General features: G+C 41.8%; 1 protein-coding gene across 4 annotated transcripts in view; it reads left to right on the plus strand.

Moving 5' to 3' along the window:
• CACNA2D1 (calcium voltage-gated channel auxiliary subunit alpha2delta 1) overlaps positions 1 to 18,560 on the plus strand; it is a 677,013-nt gene that overhangs the window by 532,701 nt on the left and 125,752 nt on the right. The window lies entirely within an intron of this gene.

An 18,560-nucleotide genomic window follows, 5' to 3' on the forward strand; every position in this document is an offset into this window, starting at 1 on the left:
TGCTTCTAATTTTTCATACCCATCAAGCGGTGCTGGACATCTAAAAATACCCATTGAAATTCAAAAATCTGACTCTTGCTTAATATTCATTTTTAGTCAGTGAATTGTCATTTAAAGGGATTCCGATTACACTGGCTGCATTCTGCAATAACTGTTCGTAAACCAACAGGGGATGTGACTAAGGGAGTGACAAGGAAGGAGGTCTGAGAGTGTAATCTGAGCTAAGATTTAAATATGACTTAGATAGGCAAGTACTACAAATATCATCTATTGTACAGTACTTGGAAGGTCAGGGGGACATTTAGGCAGCACGTCAACTGTGTAAAATTTCAGCCTATGGCTGGAATCAGCGAGTATTGCAAACACTTCCGAAGTATTCATTTGAAATGAATAGACTTGTGTTTGTAACGTGTGTGCACTTTGCAGCTGAATAGGCTCGGTTTTCTGTCCTCCCCATAGCAATGAACCTCCTGTGTTCAAGACATGGAGGCTTCTGTATTATTTATATCTTAATGGGCCTGTTCCTTCAGCCCATCTGGTGCACAAGAGAAAGTAATAATGAGTCTGTTTAACAAGCAATTTACGGCATTCACAAAAAGTTGTGATTTTGATTGCTATACTGGGAAGGGAGAAAGGACGAAGTGTAAAACCTTCTGTGTAAAAGTAAAATGCTGGTCTGTGTAAGTTCAGGTCAGGCAAAGCTTTTTACTATATTGCCACCTAGTGGTTGAAGCCTGCAAAGTATGTTGTAAGATGTCTCATTAATTTGCGTTAGAAATGATTAATATATAATGTGTTTTCACCATTGAGATGGTTTCCCTAATATTTTATCTTTTGTGAAAATGAGTTGCATAGCACCGCTGGGCCAAGGCTTTATTTATGATGACTTGTGTTCATATGTGCTAATCATTCTCCTGTTGGCTGATTTTCATTATGGCTCAACATGAGTTATTTTGCTCCCACCTACACCAGAAACAGCATAGATATATACTGATCGAGAGGTTGGGTCTGAACAAATATATATAAAAAAGGGAGAGTCCCTTGTGATAAATGGGAAACATCTATTTTGGCTATATAAAAACATATATATGAACATATGGGATACAATGTACATACAGTGCTTTCCTGTAAAGATCAGATTAATATAATAAATCATTTGTACTAATGATAAATGAATAGTAGAACTACTTCCATGTCCCAAGATGAAGCTCTTTGCATGCTCTGTTCTTGAGGCTTCCATTTCTGATTTCCTAGTGGATGCTGCCTGTGTGTTTTGCTGGCAATGCAAGTAATATTCACTCCAGGCGATGGGATGAAGGGGACACTTTGGATCTCCATGTAACAAAAGGAGGAAAGTCAATTTAAATATTTCATTTGTATTTAAATTGACTCCCACATTCTCCAAAAGAAAGATTAACATTGAACTGCAGATTTAAATCCTCTTTACTCCTCTGAATCTGTAGATATAAAGAGAGAATTTCAAATGTACATCAATTTATACATCATCTGTGAAACCAAAGATTTTTCTTTGGCAGTGCTGTATTATTCAGAATAAATTTCATTAGCAGTGTATATACTTTTTGACTAAATCTTGGTTATAGGATCCTCATAAGAATTTATGCTTTAAGGATTTATGTCCTATTTGCCCTTGTGGTTAACATAGGATAGACTAGGATATCAAGGATAAAGTTCAAGGACAAATTTGAGAACTGGGGAATTGGGTGCATGTGGCAGAGAGAGACAGCATGCAACTGAGAGTCAAGCTTCTTAGCTTCTAGTCACTCACATGTGACCTGGGCAAGACACCTTTTGCTGCAGTTACCTTGAAAATTAAACAAGAATAATACATGACTATTTCACATGGGAACTGGGAAACCTCATTCATGTTTGTAAAGTGACTTGCATGGTAAACACATGTCTTCTAGTTGTAACAATTGGGTGTTACTTGCAAATGTCAGCTATTCTTTTAAAGATGGCTCCTCAACCCACAGCACAGTACCAAAAATCCATCTTAAATTTCTTTTCGTCACAATAATATCTTGATTTCAGTATGATTACTTTTAATGTGATAAGTGAGGGGAAAATATCAGTGTATCAAATGTCCAAGTCAATGTACATTTATTATGGATAAGCTAAAAATGATTCTTGAATAAAATATGGATTAAATCAGTTCAGATTTTAAATCTTTAATAGGACATAATTGTTATAATAGGATTAATATATGTGGACTTTTTAAAAAATGGCACGTACTTTTTTGAAACAAATTAGGTGAAAGTTATTTTGTCCAATTAGTCACAAAGACCATGGTACAAGGTCAGGTGATTTTCCTCTGTTGAAAAGTGAAAGGAAACTTGGTGTAAGGATTAGTAAATAGGACTCCGAGTCTAGTGAGCTGGGCTCTATTCTAGGCTGTGCCATAGACTTCCAGTGTCACGTTGAGCAGGTCAGTTTTTCAGTTTTGTGGTATATAAAAGCCACTGTATAAGTGTGAAGTATATATTCTCACAAACATCTAAAGGCAGTGTAAGGAATGTACTTCCCTGCACTATTACTGTTTTACTTGTTTATAATGTCACCAAATGCTACAGGAGAACCAACTTGTTTGATTTCTATTCTTGGATAAGTTATATGGATGGTAGTTGTCAAATATGGTATGCAGATATTTTTGCTTATAATAGCTAAATGTTTGAAAGATTAATGGTTGAATTAGTGCTGGCATATTTGCTATGAATGTAACAGAAAACTGGCCAGATAGGATATTTCTTACCATGTCTGAGGTTCCAAATGGTCCTGGATGAGTCTGGTATTTGTCACATTGTCAGCTGGCTAGAGCGCTGAACTATTTTAGTATTGTGCAAAAGGAAGGACTAACCAGTTCTAAGGGCAGTCTGGAGGCTTTTACACATGAAGTGCTTCAATTAGTTCAGTTCTTTAGTTTATTGTAGCTCAGATTAATTAAATATAACCCTGAATTTTGTCCCTCCCTACAGCAGTTTTTGTCAATCATTCTTTGACCTTCAGACTCTTGGGCTCCTCTCCTGAAGAATAGGTTGATGTCCAATGTGGAGGATTTTACCTAAACTGATTGTTTTATCTAATAGAAAACTAGTCTTGTCTACTTTGTTTCCTTACTTCAGCCTGCTGTCCTCTAATTATAGTCTAGCATTTGAAGACTCTTGTTTTCCTGGTCTAACACTCTGTCTTACAAATATGCAACTTCTCTCTTCATTATAACTTTCTTTCCTCAGTAAAAGTAGACATTTTGACCTTGTCTTTTTCTTTGTTCAATTAACATTTTGTGCCAGTGTTGCTCAATACAATTTTTTTCTGCAAGATACATGCAGTTAGATACATAACTGCCATACATTTAGAAGGTAATTTATCATTTTAAAATGTATAAGTAACTATCCCAAACGCTAGGTGCATTACATCTATTTAAAAATTACATTTGATATCTTGTGAAACACTATTAACAAGTGAACCCTTTGGACTCTGAATTTAATAAAAGTGATGTTATGGAGCCAACTTAGAATTAACCCAAATTAAGGGTGAAAGTTTGCTTTCGGAACGATCAGGCCTCTTATGAAAAACACACTCTTCAGATTTGGAGACATGGAATAGATGCCATCTGCCCTAATCCTTGTTCCTCCCATGTAGAAGCAGACCCAAAGACCCTCTGTTCTCACGTGTTTTTGTGCATGTACACCTTGCCTAGAAATGGCTCCCCTCACACCCTCTTGTACTGGGTTATCCCTCAGGTGACTATTGCCTGCCAGAATATAGATAACCTCAAAGTTGCTTTTGCAGCAAGTGTATATCCTGACTCTTGGGTATTTATGTATTATGAATTTTATATTAATATTGCCATAGCACCTGTGGAACCCAAAATCAGGGCCCCATTGAGCTAGGTATTGGACAAGTAATAGACAGAAGAGCTTACAGTCTATGAAGGCAAGATGTTACGCATCTCTCAACCCTGTCACACTTTCCCATATCTTAGCTGGATTTCCACATATCCAGCTGAGAGGCAGAAACACTGCAGGTGTTTGGCATGTAGTGTTTGTCCATTAGAGGACACTGTTTTCCCTGTTAGATCAGGGCCTGGAATGAGCAGCCAGGAGTCGGTGGCAGCAGTGGCTAGAGAAAGCACCGGGGGCAGCAGCTGCACAGTGAGGGGGCCCATACCACCTCCAGACTCCCTGCCCTGCTCCTCAACCAGTCTTCCCTTAAATACCCAAAGGGTCCCAGCATCTACTACTCCATAGCACTCTCTAGATCCCTCATGGTCCCTCTGCCCCAAGTAGCCTCAGTATCCTCAACCCCTGGAGCTCTCCCCTAACCCTTTGATGTCCCAGCACCCAGTCGACTTCCTAGCAGCCACCCACTCACATACTCCCTTGAGCATGCATATACCTACCCCACCACTACCCAAGGCAGGGTGAGGGTATATTGACTAAGCAGCAGTTCTGCAGAAAGGGACCTGGGAATTACAGTGGATGAGAAGCTGGATATGAGACAGCAGTGTGCCCTTGTTGCCAAAAAGGCTAACGGCACATTGGGCTGCATTCGTAGGAGCATTGCCAGCAGATCGAGGGAAGTGATTATTCCCCTCTGTTCAGCATTGGTGAGGCCACATCTGGAGTATTGCATCCAGTTTTGGGCATCCCGCTACAGAAAGGATGTGGACAAATTGGAGAGAGTCCAGCGGAGGGCAACGAAAATGATCAGACAGTTGGGGCACATGACTTATGAGGAGAGGCTGAGGGAACTGGCCTTGAAGAGACGAGTCTGCAGAAGAGAAGAGTGAGGGGGGATTTGATAGCAGCCTTCAACTATCTGAAGGGGGGTTCCAAAGAGGATGGAGCTCAGCTCCTCTCAGTGGTGGCAGATGACAGAGCAAGGAGCAATGGTCTCAAGTTGCCGTGGGGGAGGTCAAGGTTGGATATTAGGAAACATTATTTCACTAGGAGGGTGGTGAAGCACTAGAATGGGTTACCTATGGAAGTGGTGAAATCTCCATCCTTAGAGGTTTTTAAGGGCCAGCTTGACAAAGCCTTGGCTGGGGTGATTTAGTTGGTATTGGTCCTGCTTTGAGCAGGGGATTGGACTAGATGACCTCCTGAGGTCTCTTCCAGCCCTAATCTTACATGATTCTATAAGCTCAAGTTTATACAAATTACTTCATTAAATTTACATATTGTAGATGGAGCAGAACAAAGCATGGCACCTCTGGATTGGTGGGAAGAAGATGAAACATACAAGTCAAGTAAACATTGGGTTGTCAATAGCATGTTAGCAGGCTGGCTCCAGGCACCAGCTTAACAAGCAGGTGCTTGGGGCGGCCAAGGGAGACGGGCGGCACCTGCGGCAATTCGGAGGTGGCAGGTCCCTCACTCCCTCTAGGAGCAAAGGACCTGCCGCTGAACTGCCACTGCTGATCGCGGCTTTTTTTTTTTTTTTTTTTTTGCTTGAGGCGGCAGAAATGCTGGAGCCGGGCCTGCATGTTAGTTCCATGGTGTATTTTTTTTATTATTATTTTTGCGAGGGTGTGGAGGTAGATTGTTGGGAGGGCATTGGCCTAGAGGTCAGATGAAGGGAGAGAAGTACATTGAAGGGAGGTGGGGAAGAAAGTGAGCATGGAGGGCTGGTGCAATGAGGCTCAAGTGAAGAAACTGTGACAACGGGAATTGCAGCAAACAGCCAGTCTGCAGAGCGGAAAGAATACTAAAAACTGGGGGGGGGAAAGCAGTCTGCCATTGATGATATGAACAGTGCCCAAAGGTCCCTGTTATAGCTGCATCTTTCTGCTGCTGGCTGAGTTTCTGGGCCAGCTTCTCCCTGCAGATTTTCTTCTTTGAGGTCAGATGGCTGGGTGGGTGGTAGAGCTGAAGCCATATGTGCCATGGTGTCGGTAGAGAGTGGTTCTGGTTTCATGATTCTGGGTCCAGAGTGTTGAGGTGGGAAGAGTAGCTCTTTCTGGGTCTCAGCTCCCTCATCTCCACCATGGTATGGCTATAGCTGCTCAATGTATCGCAACAGAATTTGGTTCTTAGATTTCTGTGAAACTTGATTAATCTGACTGAGACTATTTAATGTTTCCACTCTTCTCTTACAAAAAAAGAAATGGATTTTGTAGGGCAGAGCTGAATATCAAATAGTGTTACATTTTTTTTCTCTCCACGTGCGAACATTTGTACTGTAATGTCCTCTCAGTACTTGATTGTCCATTAGAAAATTTTCTTTAAAAAATTACTTTACCTCATGTAATGCTACCGTTCCCAGTTTCAAAATTAGGTCAAGGCAAATTGAAAGACTTCCTTAGCACAAAAATGTTTTGTGCTCTCACATCCTATGTGCACCTAATAATTATGTGGTGAGTCATCATTTACTATTATAAGAAACAGCATTTGAGTGTGTCAGTTCATAACTTCAAAGCCTATTTTAACAGTACTGTATACACTTGTGGTTTTGCTGTGTGGGCAAAGCACATTGTACTGCTTCTAAATCAGAATCACCACAAACGAGCGTTTCGGGGGGGGGGGGGGGAGAGGAAGACTAGAGGCTGGGGAGAAACCTTTAGAAAAGGACTGAACTTTAAAATTATTAATTGTGTGAATATTTTCTAGTAGGAATCCTCAGTTCAATACCAGGTCTAGATCTACACTTTTAGCTTGATATTATTCTTCCACTGCATACGATAGTAGGTGACTCAAAGGAATAGTGAACATCAAAACTCTGAACTGAATTCACCTGTGTTGTCACTTTTTTTTTTTTCAGGCAAGGGTGATAACCATAAAGAGTTTGCTTCATGGCTAAAGATGAGTGAGAACTGGGCACCATTTATCTTTCTCACCACCCTTATTTTCTCCTTGGTCCAAAACATGCCTACTTGTAGTTTTCTGAAAACTAAAGCTCCAATCCACCAAGTTTAACAAAATGCAGCCTCCTCTACCCATCTCAAATGGTGACATAACAGGTTCAGAGAATGCAGAATATCTGAATGAATATAGCATTCTCTCATGGTCATTCATGTTTAAGGTCTGCACTACTTACGTTCTATCAATCTTCTCATACATTGCAGGGTGTATGTTGTTTGTGGAGCCTAAGGTGTTACCTACTGACAAATCAGGAAAGTCAGACCAGGCTCCTCAGAGGCTAATGATGATAAACATAACACCAGATCCAATTCCCTTAACACTGGAAAGATTCCCGTAAGCTTTAATGGCTTTTAGATCAGGGCCATAGAAATGAGAAGACAGAATAATAGTTTCCTGTTCCCTTATTGATGCAGAAGAAAACATGTAGATGGTTTTGTTAGCTATTTCTCATGTCAGATACACCCTTATATCAACAGTTATCAACAATTTTAGGGAAGTAGGTGTGGGAAAATGCCTTGGGAAAACAGAATATGTACTAGGAAGCCGTATCAATAAACCATTGAAGGGCATCACTAACTGGGGCAAAGAATGAACAAAATCAGCTGCCTGGCAAAGCATATGGAACACGAAGATGACAAAGTATTAGATTAGTGCTAAAATATACAATATTCAAAATAAAAATAGACGGGGGGTGTTCGCGTGTTTGATTTTTACTAGGGCTGTTGATTAATTGCCGTTAACTCACACGATTAACTAAAAAATTAATTGTGATTTTAAAAATTAATAGCGATTAATTACAGTTTTAATCACACTGTTAAACAATAGAATACCAATTGAAATTTATTAAATATTTTGGATGTTTTTTTACATTTTCATATATATTGATTTTGCTTACAGCAAAGAATACAAACTATATATTATTTTTTATTACAAATATTTGCACTGTAAAAATAACAAAAGTGTTTTTCAGTTCACCTCAGCACAAGTACTGTAGTTCAATCTCTTTGTCGTGAAAGTGCAACCTATAAATGTAGATTTTTTTGTTACATAAGTGCACTCAAAACCAAAAGAATATAAAACTTTAGAGCCTACAAGTCCACTCTGTCCTACTTTTTGTTCAGCCAATCGCTAAGACAAACAAGTTTGTTTACATTTACTGGAGATAACGCTACCCTCTTCTTGTTTATAATGTCAGCAGAAACTGAGAACAGGCATTTGCATGTCACTTTTGTAGCTGGCATTGCAAGGTATTTATGTGCCAGATATGCTAAACATTCGTATGTTCTCACTTTCATTTTTTTCATCGCGCGATGTAATTTTTTTTTCATCATTTGACAGCCCTAGTTTTTACATTAATTCAAGGATGGCTTATGAAACAACAGTGACATTGGAAAACAACAAATTTCTTACACTCTCTGGTTAATGTGGCACTTTGACATGTTAGTTTCCTAACAAAAAGAAATTACATGTGCAATTGTACATGAATATATAGTATAACAAACACTACCGTAATAATGTCGACTGAATTTATTCACATATAGTCAAGGAGCAAGATGGAGCTGCATGCACATTTGCAAACAGGTTTGAAACAGATTTGATTTTTTCCCCCTCATTCTGACCTAGTTACTTGGGCTTTTGTAGGCCTTGGAGTGCCAGTAAATGATAGCATAAACAATACTTTGTAGGCTAAGCTTTCCACTGTTGGTCATCTGCCCTGCAAAATAAATTAATAAAACCTTTATACTTAAAGGATTTATCTGTTTATCTTTTGAATGCACCCAGTCACTGTGATATTTAGGTGTTAAGAGTGAGCAATGGAAAGAGAGAAGGTGGGTGACTTGGGGGGTGAAATCCTGGCCCCATTGAAGTCAATGGCAAAACTTCTATTTATTTCAACAGAGCCAGTATTTCACCCTAGGTCTCTTTCTACTTAGATCCTAACCCTGCACCTAGATTTCCGACCAGAGCTAAAACATGTTACGAGGCTCAGTAAATATTCCCCAAGCACAGAACTACTGCCCCAGAAACTTCAGCATTATTAGTGAGAGTTCTCAGCTGCACTGCACTCAGTGGCTATCTGCTGACATACATAAGATGCCCTTCACAATAAAGCAAGGCCTTCTTTATTCCTATAATTAAAATCTGTTCCCAGACAATGAAGCAAATACTTTCCCCCCAGATACAACTCAGGCAGGGAAAATCCTGTAAACGATGTCTTACAATACTACCAGCTGTGCTATTCTTCCCACTATGGGCCTGATTTTCTGCTGACACTTTGCATCATTTACACCCATGCAAAGTAAGTGTTAATATGCTATCATTCTGATTGGGTAGTGTTTTACAATTACTTGGCACTAGGTGTATGGCAGTGGAGAACCAGGCCGCATATGGCTATATCACTATATGAGCAGATTAAATGTAGGAGACAGCTACTTGTGGGACTGTTGATCTCTGTTATCAGTCACTTCCACTTCTCCTTGTTTCTGCCTTTCTCCCTGTTCTCACTTTTACTTTCTCCCTCTGTCTCCTTGATTCTCACATTGTTGCTAAAGATCAACCACTGAATTTTAATCAATTAATCAATAATTACTGGACAAACACTTTTGATTAACACTAAAAAAATCAATATGTATATATTAGACAACTCATTTTATTTTTTGGTTTATTGATAAGTATACTAGATAGCATTGAGCTGTGGATGAAAAATGACTGTTCTCTAACATGAAGTTACCATGACATGAATAGGATACTACAGGAGAACAGCATTATAACATCGATATAATGAATGTCTAAAAGCCCCAAAGTGTGGCTAAAAATGAACTCCAAACTCAGATGAAAGAGGAAGACTCCCATTCTCAGAAATTGCCATTTTTGCCAATTGCAATGCATATTTTAATGTATCTTTAACAAATGTTTAAAAAGAAGCAATACTAACCTCCCCCCCCCCACCCAAAACCCTTTTCCTTCAGTTTGTGCTTGGCAGTCTAGTCAGTTATAGCATGACTTAGTACTTGATGCTTATTATATTTTGGGGTCTGATGAGCAACTATTTATTTTTTAAGTTGTTTTCTCTCATCTCCATTGTAAAGTTTTCCAAACTATAGATTACACTGCTCTACAGCCAAAATGCTTCTGAAATAAATGTAGTCAAACTTTACTAATTCTGGGTCACTGAGAACGAAAATGATGCTTAAAATTGTTGATTGGCTCTAATTTTCAAGATATGCTATTGGGTCAGTATATACGACCCTTGACTTGGGAATGACGGAGGATAAGTGAGTTATAAAGGGAAGGGATCTCAATTTAAACCAGAAATGACTAAAATACATCTTTGACTGGATCTATGAATAAATCTATGACTGGGTTTGGACAGTACTTGCTTTTTAGGCAAAAGAATGAATGATGCAATCTGAAGCTGGTATTGCGTCATACATGATATGAATTGCATCATGTTATTCCTAGAAGTCATGGATGATGCAATCATAACGAAGCTTACATCACTCTGCTGAACAAATTGCCCTATATCAGCTCTAGAAATCATACAGTGTCGTGCTCTCTTATTTGTCAGTGTTTGATTTTGCAAAGGGACACATTTCTGTTTCGCCAAAGTGAGCAGAGATGCCTCATACTTGTGTGAACAGTGCAGATAACTTCTGCTATGTTTGTGGTGAAGTGACTTTTGCATCACAAAAGCGCAGTATAACCACTATGGTTAAGAAAGCCTATCACCTTTATTTTGGCTGCAAAATTGGAGATCAGGACAAGAGGTGGGCCCCACACGTATGCTGCAACACTTGTGCAACAAATCTTCGCCAGTGGTTGAACAGGAAAAAGAAATCTATGCCTTTTGCAGTGCCAATGATTTGGAGAGAGCCAACAGATCACACCAGCAATTGTTACTTCTGCATGGTGCCTCCAGTTGGGAAAGGTGTGTCAAAGAAGAAAAAGTGTACTGTGAATTATCCAAACATTCCATCAGCTATACGCCCAGTACCCCACGGAGAAGGACTGCCGGTTCCTGATGCACCAGAATCATTCTCACTTGAGTCAGACGAGGAAGAGGAAGAGGATGAAACTTCTGGTCCTGAACCATCAATGTCACAGGACCCACATTTTCTCCCATCCTCCTCCTCTGAACCACACCTCATAACACAAGGTGAACTGAATGACCTTGTCAGGGATTTGGAACTACCCAAGAGTAAGGCAGAGCTGTTGGGCTCCAGACTACAGCAATGGAATCTCCTGGCAGGTGATGTTAGGGTTTCCATGTTCCATGACCGTCAAAAGGAGCTTGTCCCATTCTTCTTCATGGAAGGTGATCTTGTAGCCTGCAACAACATCGATGGTGTGATGGCAGCCCTCAACATCGTTCACGATCCAGATGAGTGGAGACTGTTCATTGATTCATCAAAGACTAATCTTAAAGCTGTTTTACTGCATAATGGCAATGTTTTGCCATCAATTCCAGTTGGTCATGCAGTCCATAGGAAGGAAACCTATGACAACATGAAACAACTTTTGAGGTGCATAAACTGTGACCAATATCAGTGGCAGCTTTGTGGCGATTTGAAGGTTGTTGCTCTCTTGCTTGGTCTGCAGACTGGCTACACAAAGTACTGCTGTTTTCTCTGCGAATGGGATAGTCGTGCAAGAGATTCCCACTACATCAAGAAAGATTGGCCACTCCGACAGTCATTGGAGCCTGGGAGGAAAAGTGTTCAGCATCCACCACTTGTTGAAGCAAGGAAGATTTTGTTACCACCCTTACAGATCAAGCTGGGTCTGATGAAGAACTTTGTCAAGGCCATTGACAAAACACAAGCAGCTTTCAAGTACCTCCGTGGAAAATTTCCAAGGTTAAATGAAGCTAAGATAAAGGAAGGTGTCTTTGTTGGTCCTCAGATTCGTGAACTTCTTCGAGATGATGCATTTGACCATGCACTGCGTGGCAAGGAAAAGATGGCCTGGAAAGCCTTCCAGTTAGTGGCAATAAATTTTCTCGGAAACAACAAGGCAGACAACTACAGGTTGTTGGTGGAAAACCTCCTCAAGGCATACAAAAGCCTTGGTTGCAACATGTCACTAAAGATACATTTTTTGCACTCTCATCTAGATTTTTTTCCACCAAACTGCGGCGCAGTGAGCGATGAGCACAGCGAGCGATTTCACCAGGACATTGCAACAATGGAGAAACGCTATCAGGGCAAATGGAGCCCATCAATGCTTGCAGACTATTGCTGGACAGTGACAAGAGATGCTCCATTTAATGAATACAAGAGACAAGCCAAGAAGCGCCGAGTAGACACTGAATAGGACTAAACTATGTACAGAATAGTTTTTTGCCTTTTGTTTCATAATAAATTTTATTTATATAACCCTTTTGCTGATGTTTAAAGTGTTACATAAACAGGACAGGTGAAATATTATCATGTAAAGCAACCATAAACACATGAAAAGACCTAGGTTTACAATTTATGATTAAAACTCTACTATCTACACAATATACATAGACATAAAATGTAAAAACTTAAATATCTTAGAAACAGTAGCCAATCAGTTGTTTTAATTGTCATATTTGAATTCAGCACATCAAAATACATAATAAATAGCACATTTTATCTCTGAAGCAGACGACTTCTCAAAAATTGTAGACCAGTGTTATTTAATAACCAGAATCATCATGATCAGCGCCTGTGATGTCATTCAGGATCCCTACCAAGCTAAAACCTTCTCTGGCTTTACTTAGTCTTTTGTTAAAATATCAGCTCCAGCCCTTGTCTGGGGGAATGATTCTGTATTAAAAAGCGGGGGTGGGGAAGGGATCTTTTCATCAGCTTTAAGTCCTGATCCTCCATTCAAGTTCCCAGAGCCGTGTATGAGAACAATAGAAAAACAATACAATCAGCAGTATTTTTAATACCAAACCTAAAATAAAACTGAAGTACCCGTTGCAAGTGGTGGTAATAACTTAAGAGTTTTTCCTTTCAATGTATCTATTTTCATTATCCAAAATCATATCTTTCTTTATGGCCTTGGACCTGTTCCTACTGAGTCACTGGAAAAACTCCCATTGATTTAAAATGGTGCATGATTAGAGCATTGATAATACCTGCTAGTAATTCATATGTCTTCTACTATTGGTGTTGATATGGTAGTTGCCAGTTCTGCAGTACACAGTAGCACAGAGCATACATCCACACATAACTGATTTCAAGGCATTGAAAATTAAAATACTTTCTAAGTAACCTAAGAGCATGTATTGAGTAACAATACAGAACATATGTGTATGGTCAGGAATTCTTTAATTAGAGATCACCGTATCCACTTATGCTCTGCCTCGTGGAAACCTTTTTATGCATTGCTTCCTTTGGTATCATTCCATAACTGCTTATGGTATCACAGGACTGAGACGCTTGCTTTAAACACAGGGGGTTTCTACACATTTTTCTTAAATACTAGTGAAGAAATTGGTCCTAGTCTGTAATTATCTGTTGTCATATTGCTTTGACATATATTGTAAATTTGACAAACCCTATAATTAACATATATATTTTTAACTACATCTAAGATTCAGAGGTGGTAATTAATTTAGTGGAAAATTGTGTGTGTGCGTACATGTTAGACACAAAAAAACTATATTAGAAGAACATTAAGGTTGTAAAGCCAAGAATTAAATAAAAAAAGGTTAGGAAATGCCACACTTAAGGTTGCCTGTACAACCTTAATTCATCAACCATGTGTGTATGCATTGTGATACAGTATTTAATTACATGATCACATGCTATTTTTTCCAGAGCACCACTGCCTCATTCTATGCACAGAATGGATGGAGCATACTTTGAGCAGCTATTTGTCCTCATTGTTCAGAAAACAGAATTATTAATTTCCTCATGGGGTTTTCTATGGTGCTCATAATTATAGTATTTCAGTACTTCACACTCAATTGATTAATTTATCTTCACAACACCTTCATGAGATGAAGATATTATTATCCCCATTTTATATTTGGGGAGCTGAGGCACAGAAAGAAGGAGGACAAAAGTATCCATTAATTTTGAGTACCTAATTTGGGATGTCTAGGATCTGATTATTTAGAGTACTTAGCATTATATACTCCTTCATCTGTTCAAAATACAGCTCCCATTGACTTCAGTTGCAGCTGTGAGTATTCAGAACTTCTGTAAATCAGACCCGAAGGTCTCCGGTCAGGCACCAGAAAATGAGGAACTCACACAATTAGTGACCATCTGTATACAGTTTGGTTTAAGTGACATTCCAAGTATCACGTAGGAAGCCAATGGCAGAGTCGGGGATAGAATCTGGTTCTCCAGGGCAGCATTTCACTGCCTTAACCATGAGACCATTCTTTCTCTTCCTGCAATTCCTTGCCTCGTTTTCCACACGCCTTCCGAATTCTGCACCTAAGAAGCGAAGGCGAAGGTCCTACAAACAACAGCCAGTTCTGATTTGTCCCCTGTGCAGATCCATCCTGTATACTTAATGAGCTGGGGGGCTGTGTAAGAATTAGTATGTAAGCATGTATTTTAAAACAGTAGCATAATGCATATGCACAAGGGAATCAAAGTAAGATAGCATAGGAAACCTTAATTCAGACATTTCCTAACTATTGAGTGCTTGACTTGGCAACCCTAATATACTTTCAACATAGTTTTTGTGAGTGTAATTTCCTAGGTTTTTAAAAAAAAGCAAATTCGACATTAGAAATTGTATCATGTGGCATCTATTAACACCCACGTGGGTCATCTGCCAGGGTCCAGTGTTCCCTCTAATATTTTAAGTGCATGGGTGGAATGAATTTAGTTATGTGCACCAATATGGAGGGCTCTGGGGTGGGGCCTGGGATGAGGGGTTTGACGTGCAGGAGGGGGCTCTGGGCTGGGAAATGGGGTAGGGATGCGTGCTCTGGGGTGGGGTCGGGGATGAGGACTTCAGGGTGTGGGAGGGGGCTCTGGGCTGAGGTGCAGACTGTGGGGTGGGGCCGGGGAGGAGGAGTTTTGGATGCAGGCTGCCCCAGGGCCTGAAGACTACCCCCGGGCAGGGGCCAGAAGACTCCCCCCAGCCCTCTCCCTGCCTGCAGCAGCGAGCTCCGGGGGAGGGGCTCCTCCCCGCTCTCCCCGCCAGCAGCACGGAGCTCCAGGGAAGGGGCCCGCGGCAGCCCTGCACACCCCAACTTGCTCCCCTCCCCAGTCCCCACCTATGCCCTACCTCTCTCCTCTCCAGGCCCCTGTGGCTGCATGGCCCTTCCTAGCCTGCTGCGCGGCCCCGCAGTTTAGAGCGCTCTTAGGTTGGAACCTTTAGATCCACCACACAGAACTCTGCCATTCGAGCTAACAGAGTAACTAATAGCAGTAATAAGTTGTCTTTCTCTATGGCTATGTCTGTACTTATGGCAGTGTGTAGAGTGCATGCACTGCATGCCCCCCTTGCACAGGTATACATTCCAGTGTAGAAAGTGACGCGTTGCATAGGCACCAGAACCGTAGGTTATATACCTCTATGTGGCTCTCTACATACCCAAGCAATGTCTCCAACATCTACACTGCTATTTTTAAGCAAGACAGTGTCCAGCTGCTGGGCACAGTTGCCAACTTTCACACCGTAAATAAGCACCCCGACTTCCACAATAAGCCAAAAATCAAGCTAATCCCATTTCAAAATAAGGCCAAAATAGGCCAATTCCTAAGAACCCCAACACTCCATGTGACTAGATCCCCCCGGCGTGCAGTCTGGGACTGTGGTGGGCCTGCTGTGCCTCCCCTTTGCCCCTGCTTGCCAGCAGCCGATCAAAAAAAAGAAGCAAAAAGCTGCAACAAGCTACAAGCCAAAAACTAGCCAACAAACAACTCATAAGCCAATGAAGCCAAAAAGAAGCCCAATTTCTGTGTTTTTTCGTGGGTTTGGCATGTCTGCTGCTGGGGCCTTTCCCTGCCACAAGGAAAAGCTCCTGCGACAGGGAAAAGCTCAGGCAGGGGAGAGGCCAGGGGGAAATGCTCTGGCAACTCCTCACTGCTGAAGCCTTTGCCTGCTGCCTCCCCCGATGGAGTATTTCCCTGCTGCGGGGAGTGGGCTGGGTCTATCCTGTGGTGTGTATAGCTACACGTGGTAGTGAAAGCTCTAGCACAGGGGAGGCAGAAGGGAAAGGCAATGCAACTAGCTGCTGGTGTCTTTCCCTGCTGTTTCCTTCCCACCAGAGTCTTTATCTGCAGTGAGGAGCAAGCTGTGTGTATAGCTATGCACGGCAGTGGAGAAAGGCTCTGGCAGCGGGGAAAGACTCTGCCAGCTCCTCGCTGCTGGAGTCCCCTCTGCCTCTTCCCATCAGAGTTTTTCAGTGTGGCGTGTAACTACACACCACAGTGTGGACGCAGCCTGCTTTTTCACTTCGGCGTGCAGTTACATGTACGTAGAGGGGGATGCCAGTGGGTTTCACAGATGTTTGCTGACAAAGGAAGAATGGTGAGCCACAGGAAACTTGGGATCCATTCAAGGCTCTGGAAGGAGTGTGCTGTAGTAGTCGCAGACTCTTCTGCACATCCCCCTAAGGGTGAATCCTTCTGCTCTGACCTCTCCATCCTACCACTGTCCCAGTTCTATTTCTTCCCTTCCCCTAGCTTCTCATTCTAGTCCCATTTGGTTTTGCTCAGCCATTCCTTGTCTCTCCTCCAGACTCTCTCTCTCTCTCTCTCTTTCTCTCTCTCTCTGAGTCCCAGTTTTCTTCAACCCATTGATTGTCTCCTTGCCCAGCCAGTCCCAGTTCCCCCTCCTCATCTTATCTTGCTTGCCTTCAGTTGCCTTCCACCACACAAACTCCTGTTTCACCATCACCACTGGCTCCCAGTCCTAGTCTACCTCCCTGGCTTCCTCAACCAATCTGTCCCCTACCCCAACCATTCCCTGGTACCTTGTCCTAATGTAACGATGCGGTTCTGGCGGGACCCAACTGAGAGTGCCAATTCAGGACAAATCGCTTAAAACGGGGCAGTTACAGCCCTAGGCTGTGTTTTTTTCACCTCTAAGGCAAACCAAACCAGCCAGACAAAGAGGACTTTGGTCTCATCCCACTGGCTAACCACAAGTCACACAAGCAATTCCCTTAGACACTCCAGTTTCCCAGTATCCCCACCAGTGCCACTCATTATGGGGACAAATGGTTATGAAAACCAATACCCCATTAAAAGAAAAAAGGTTCTCCTGATCCCAAAGGATCAAGCCCCAGACCCAGGTCAATATACAAATCAGATCTTACCCACAAATCATGCTCTTGCCAATCCTTTAGAATCTAAAATCTAAAGGTTTATTCATAAAAGGAAAAAGATATAGATGAGAGCTAGAATTGGTTAAATGGAATCAATTACATACAGTAATGGCAAAGTTCTTGGTTCAGGCTTGTAGCAGTGATGAAATAAACTGCAGGTTCAAAATCAAGTCTCTGGAGTACATCCACAGCTGGGATAGGTCATCAGTCCTTTGTGTAGAGCTTCCATTCATAGCAAAGTCCCTCCAGAGGTATGAAGCAGGATTGAAGACAAGATGGAGGAGAGGCATCAGCCTTTTATAGTCTTTTCCAGGTGTAAGAACACCTCTTTGTTCTTACTGTGGAAAATTACAGCAAAATGGAGTCTGGAGTCACATGGGCAAGTTCCTGCATACTTTGCTGAGTTATAAGGCGTATATAAAAAAAAAATCTGCCTTCTCTCCATGGGTCAACTGTATAGCTGATGGTCCTTAATGGGCCATCAAGCAGGCTAGGCAAAGCTAACATCAACTTGTCTGGGATGTCTCCCAGAAGCAATGCATAAGTTTGAAATACAGGCAGTATAGAGCCAATATTCATAACTTCAACTACAAAATTGATACACACATATAGACAGCATAATTATAACCAGCAAACCATAACCTTGTCTTAGACACCTGATTTGACCCCCTTTACACAAGATTTGGTGCCACTACAGGACTTTGGTTGCAACCATGTTCTATATGGTCCCAGTTCAAATCAATAACGTGACACCTAATATCCCCTCTCTCTGGCTCTTCGTCCCAGTCTCTTTGCCCAGCCGATCCTTGTTCTCCCCCTGCATCTTGCCCTCTCGTCTGATCTCAGTCGTCCCCCCCCCATTTCCCTCCCCAGCACACAGTCTCCCTATACAACCAGTCCCAGCCTCCCCTATGCCTCTGGCCCTCAGTTCCGTTCTCTGTGCCCAGCTTTTCCTGGACTCCCACAATGCAAATCACAGACTCCCTGAAACCTCCAGTCCCAGTCTCACCAGGCTCCTTATCCCAATCTATTCCTTTCTATCTCAGTCCAGCTCTTCGAGTCAGGCAGCTTCCTCCTCCACATTGTGGACCTTGGCCTGTGCACTAAGAGAGGGGTCATTGACAGCTCAGGAGAGAGTGGCACCCAGCTCTCAGTTTCAGTGCCTGGCCCTGTCCTGGCACAGAGCAGCTGGGAACAACATTTACAGGGGAAGTCCAGCTTTCCCCCTGTAGCCCTGGGCTGGAACATAGTCATTCTGTGGTGAGGGTGCATGTGTAGTCCAATCTCCTGCAGGAGCTGTGAGGTGCTGGAGCATGCTCAGTGAGGATAGACTGTTTAGAGATTTTTACCTGCTAAACTCTAAGAAGTCTCCACTTAGCAACTGTGAACTGATTTTTCAAAGGCTTATA

The sequence above is a fragment of the Emys orbicularis genome, chromosome 1 (genome assembly GCF_028017835.1).
Source record: "Emys orbicularis isolate rEmyOrb1 chromosome 1, rEmyOrb1.hap1, whole genome shotgun sequence".
NCBI lineage: Eukaryota > Metazoa > Chordata > Testudines > Emydidae > Emys > Emys orbicularis.